The following is a 6,265-nucleotide window of genomic DNA, read 5'->3' on the forward strand; positions in this document are numbered from 1 at the left end:
GCCTATAACACTCAACAAATAACAATAAAATATGTCTGAATGGACTAATCCATACCTCATGCAAGAACTTTGCATAGTTTCTTAGTAGAAATGAGTTACTTGGATTTGCCTCCGGTATTTTTTGATAGTAAACATCTGTATAATCAGAAACAAAAACAACACTAGATATTTCCTTATTCCCACCACCAATGCCATATCCTCTAGCTATATATTTGGCCTCTCCCATAGTCTCCAACGAATATTGTGAATTTATCACCACTAGATTTGAACCAAAACCATATTTTCCTCCTCCTCCAAGCCTCAAAACCTCATTCTTTCTTTCCAAAATAGATGGCTTCTCACTTCTCATCCATTAAAAAACAACTAGAACCTTATAGGTTGGTTTTAAACTCTATGTGGAGCTCATATGGAATTCACCTTCCAAGTCCCAAGTTTGTGATCTAAAAGCACCATGTTGGACAACAACTTTGAAAATTTGCAACAGTTGAGCCTGGATTTTGGCTCCACCTTCAGAGCCTTTTTGAGACCTTTAATGTCATTATATGATGGAAATAAATGTGCAAAATCCCAATAATATTATTTAGCATATTCGAAGAAGTGTGTAACTATGGTGAAATAGTGAATAAGTGTGGAACTCTTTGCAAGCTCCACTGCATTCACTCAATTTCTATGGATGATGGATGCAGATGCCTTGCAGTGTCCCTCATGAATTTATTGTTGTGTTACCACTTGGCAATGTCCTAAACAACCCATTTTTCCAAAATGTGCAAAATCCCAATAATATTATTTAGCATCTTCGAAGAAGTGTGAAACTGTGGTGAAATAGTGAATAAGTGTGGAACTCTTTGTAGGCTCCACTGCATTCACTCAATTTGTATGGATGATAATTGCACATGACTTGCAGTATCCCTCACAACTTGCATTCAGTGTTACCACTTGGAAAAGTCCTGAACAACCCAATTTTCCAATATGGTTTCCAATGAAGGCCACTTTTTAATTATTCTAATGAGTGTCACTATTGGCTCAACACAATATCATTTTTAAAATTTTAATTTAATTCCTTTAATTGCATTAATTATTTATACAAAAAAAATTATATAAAATTATTATTTTTTTTATTTCAATTTTTTATTATCATTATTTCTGAGTTTAAAATTTTTTTATTAACATTTCTTGCCTCTTAATTTCCCTCACTGACCAAATGGATTGCTACCACCACTCCAACTCGGTGGCATTGTGGGCATGAGTGGATAAAACTTAAAAAAAAATTAAAATTACCACAACCAAGGAAGTGACAAGAGAAGAGCCCATATTGAACCCAATCAAGAATTACGAACAATAAAACACCCACACTGTCACTCAAAATAAAGCTTAAAGTACCAGACTCAAAAGCCTTGTGTGCATGCTCTTTAGGACTGGAACACTTCCTTGAGAGACCAATAGATTCCAAGGATAAGAATTGGATGGTAAAACTCAAACTCCACAACATACCCAACAAATTGTAATTGCAACTTGTGTGAGTTCAAGAGGGTACAAGAGGGTTAACTTGCCACATACTCAATTTTCCTTTGCCCATAATTAATATAAACTCAAGGTTCCTTCCCCATACTAGACCAAACCCTAGAATCAACAAGATCATATAGACAACAACTGAATTAGAATTGACACAATCCAAATCCACATTACTACACAAAATGCAGAGAATAATAGTATGAAGGCGAAGGGACAATACTAGCTTACCAATGGTTGAGAGCTCAATCCGAGGGTAGCACCAACCTCCATAAACAAACTCAAGAGCCACCAACTACTATTTTTCGATGCAATCAAAATTCTTCCCTCTTCTCTCATTGCCCAATTCATTGTTTTGACCTAGAAAGAAGGGGTTGTGTTCTTGTAGTCTCTTTTAGTGACTAGTTCTTATTTAGTAATGTTATTTTGTTGAAGGGTGTACACATTGATGTTAATTTTCAAATGCTTGACTCACATACTCCCCCCAATTTTTGTCGACATTTTCTTCAGAGTAAGGGATAATTACTGCTTAGTAAAATAATTAAGAGGTATTAAAAGGAATAAAGACCTAGCTCTTGTACTTGAGAAAGTACACCCAAGAGAGACATAAACCATGAATAAAGGTGAGTGCATACTTAGCCCCTGAAAATGAATGAGTCAAAAATGGGATTTGATCATTATGTACCATCTTACAACATTTGATAGCACACAAGGCCTTAACTTTTGGAAAAGGATCTTGATGTAAGAAACTTGAGGAAGGCCAAGCACCAAGTTGCACATACTTGTAATTCATATGGCCAAATATTTTATGAAAAAATATGATCAATAAATCAACAAGTGCAATAAAGGAAGAACCTAAAGAAGGTTCAAAACCAATGAATTCATATAACCAAGAAATATGATCAACTCTTCCAAACAAACAACAATTCTTCAATTTGTATTGCTTTAATGACCACATCATGAAGATCAAAGTTAAAATTCTATTGTCTTCCCGTCACCAAAGTGACAAATCTAATAAATAGAGAGTAGTTTGGTAGCAATTTTAATAGTAAGGAGAACATTATTAATGTATCCATTAACTAACTACACAATACCTAAACCTAAAACATCACGTCAAGAATAATCTCCAAGTATAAGCCTATAACACTCCACAAATAACAATAAAGTATGTTTGAATGGACTAATCCATAACTCATGCAAGAACTTTGCATAGATTCTTAGCAGAAATGAGTTACTTGGGTTTTCCTCCAATATTTTATGATAGTAAACATCTGTATAATCAAAAACAAAAACAACACTAGATATTTCTTGATTCCCACCACCAAATGCCATATCCTCTAGCTATATACTTGGCCTCGCACACAGTCTCCAATGAATATTATTAATTTTGCACTGCTAGATTTGAACCAAAACTCTCTTTTCCTCCTCCTCCAGGCCTCAAAACCTCATTCTTTCTTTCCAAAATAGATGGCTTCTCACTTCCCATCCATTAAACAACAACTGGAATCTTATAGGTTGGTTTTAAACTCTATGGGGAACTCATATGGAACTCACCTTCCAAGTCCCAGGTTCGTGATCCAAAAGCACCATGTTGGACAACAACTTTGTAGATTTGCAATGGTTGAGGCTGGACTCTAGCTCCACATTCAAAGCCTCTTTGAGACCTTTAATTCCGTTATATGATGGAAATAAATGTGCAAGATCGCAATAATATTATTTAGCATCTTTGAAGAAGTGTGGAACTGTGGTGAAATAGTGAATAAGTGTGGAAATCTTTGCGAGCTCCACCGCATTCACTCGATTTCTATGGATGATGGACGCACATGCCTTGCATTGTCCATCACAACTTGCTTGTTGTGTTACCACTTGGCAATGTCCTGAACAACCCATTTTTCCAAAATGTGCAAAATCCCAATAATATTATTTAGCATCTTCGAAGAAGTGTGGAACTGTGGTGAAATAGTCAATAAGCGTGGAACTCTTTGTAGGATCCACTGCATTCACTCAGTTTCTATGGATGATGGATGCACATGCCTTGCAGTGTCCCTCACGACTTGCTTTCAGTGTTACCACTTTGAAAACTTGCTTGCAGTGTTACCACTTGGAAAAGTCTTGGACAACCCATTTTTCCAATATGATCTCCAAAATGAGTGTCACTATTGTTTCGACACAATATCATTTTTAAAATTTTAATTTAATTCCTTTAATTGCATTAATTTTTTGTACAAAATAAAATGATATAAAATTTATTAATCTTTTATTTCAATTTTTTATTATCATTATTTTTAAATTTAACAATTTTGTACTAACATTTATCGCTTCTTTGTTTCCCTCACTGGCCGGACGGATTTCTACCACCACTCCAACTCGTTGGCATGGTGGGCATGAGTGGATAAAAATTAAAACAAAAATTAAAATGACCACAAACAAGGAAGTGACAAGACAAGAGCCCATATTGAACCCAATAAAGAATTGGGAACGACTCAACACCCAAACTGTCACTTGAAATAAGCCTTAAAGTACCAGACTCAAAAGCATCGTGTGCATGCTCTCCAAGACAGGAACAATTCCTTGAGAGACCAATAGATTCCAAGGATAAAAATTGAATGGTAAAATGCAAACTCCACAACATACCCAACAAATGGTAATTGTAACTTGAGTGAGTTCAAGAGGGTACAAGAGGGTTAACTTGCCACATACTCAATTTTCCTTTGCCCATAATTAATATAAACTCAATGTTCCTTCCATGTACTAGACCAAACCCTAGAATCAACAAGATCATATAGATAACAACTGAATTAGAATTGACACAATCCAAATCCACATTACTACACAAGATGCATAGAATAATAGTATGAAGGCAAACGGACAATACTAGCTTGCCAATGGTTGAGAGTTCAATCTGAGGGTAGCACCAACCTCCAAAACCAAACTCAAGAGCCACCAGCTACTATTTTTCGTTGTAATCAAAATTCTTCCCTCTTCTCTCCTTGCCCAATTCATTGTTTTAACCTAGAAAGAAGGGGTTGTGTTCTTGTAGTTGGCCACTCTTTTAGTGACTAGTTCTTATTTAGCAATGTTGTTTTGCTGAAGGGTGTACACATTGATGTTGAGTACCATAATTTCTATAGTGTATTTGAATGCTTGACTGACACACTCCCACCATTTTTTGTGGACATTTTCTTCATAGTAAGGGGTAATTACTGCTTAGTAAAATACTTAAAGGTATTAGAAGGAATAAATACCTCGCTCTTGTACTTGAGAAAGTACACCCAAGAGAGACATAAGTCATCACTAAAGGTGAGTGCATACTTAGCCCCTGAAAATGAATGAGTAAAAAATGGGGTGAGATCATTATGTACCATCTTACAACATTTGATAGCACACAAAGCCTTAAATTTTGGAAAAGGATCTTGATGTAAGAAACTTTAGGAAGGCCAAGCACCAAATTTTGTTGTCTCAACTGTTGCAGATACATGTAATTCATATGTCCAAATATTTTATGCAAAAAATCTTATCAAGAAATCAACAAGTGAAATAAAGGAGGAATGAATGTGTATAACCACGAACTATGATCAACTCTTCCAAAGTAAAACAATTCTTCAATTTCTATTTCTTTAATCACCACATCATGAAGATAAAAGTTAAAATTATATTGCCTTCCCATCACCAAAGTGAAAAATCTAATAAATAGACAGTAGATTGGTAGAAATTTTAAGAGTAAGTAGAAAATTATTAATGTAGCCAATGTTAACTACGCAATGGCTAAACCTAAAACATCACGTCAAGAAGAATCTCCAAGCCTATAACATTCACCAAATAACAATAAAATATGTTTGAATGGACTAATCCATACGTCATGTAAGAACTTTACATAGTTTCTTAGCAGAAGTGAGTTTCTTGGATTTTCCTCTAGTATTTTTCGATAGTAAACATCTGTATAATCAGAAACAAAAACAACGCTAGATATTACTTGATTCCCACCACCAATGCCATATCCTCTAGCTATGAATATTGTGAATTTCTCACCACGGGATTCAAACCAGAACCCTCTTTTCCTCCTCCTCCAGGCCTCAAAACCTCATTCTTTCTTTTCGAAATAGATGGCTTTTCACTTCCCATCCATTAAACAACAACTAGAACCTTATGGGATGGTTTTAAACTCTATGGGGAACTCGTATGGAACTCCCCTTCCAAGTCCCAGGTCTCTGATCCAAAAGCATCAGAAATGGACAACAACTTTGTAAATTTGCAACGGTCGAGGATGCACTCTGGCTCCAACACCTTCAGAGCCTTACTAGACCTCAAAATGGGATTGGAAAAGCTACAGAACAACATTTTTAAAGAGAATAAAAAATATACAGATGAAAAAATGCTAATATCTTATGAAACTCATTTCGAAATCATTTTCTTTCAGCTTAAAATCAAGGAAAATTGCAGTATCAGATGGAATATTACTACCAGTTGGGTCTTTTTTCATTGCACTGAATTGTCAGACCTTCATTTTACTATTAAAATGTTGTAATAAAATCTCAACATGGCTCTCAGAGCTTGGAAGCATATATTTTTGAATGGTGTGTATCCAAGCATGAAAACCTACCCTACTTTTATAAAAGGGTTCTTGCAGAATTTTTTTTAGGAAGGATCCTATTCTTAGCTTGTTAAACAACGATGGGTTGGGATGTATTTGTTTCAATGATCTGCAAAAGGTACATGAAAAAAAAAATATTGGATTCCTGAGACATTTGTGAGGATC

General features: G+C 35.2%; 1 pseudogene; it reads right to left on the reverse strand.

Annotated features, from left to right (window-relative positions):
* Nucleotides 1-5,293: 5,293 nt before the first annotated feature.
* LOC149190470 (uncharacterized) lies at nt 5,294-5,847 on the reverse strand (annotated as a pseudogene).
* Nucleotides 5,848-6,265: the final 418 nt, after the last annotated feature.

This window comes from Pinus tabuliformis, chromosome 3_1 (genome assembly GCF_031772625.1).
Source record: "Pinus tabuliformis cultivar Carrire ecotype Pingquan chromosome 3_1, CPIR1, whole genome shotgun sequence".
NCBI lineage: Eukaryota > Viridiplantae > Streptophyta > Pinopsida > Pinales > Pinaceae > Pinus > Pinus tabuliformis.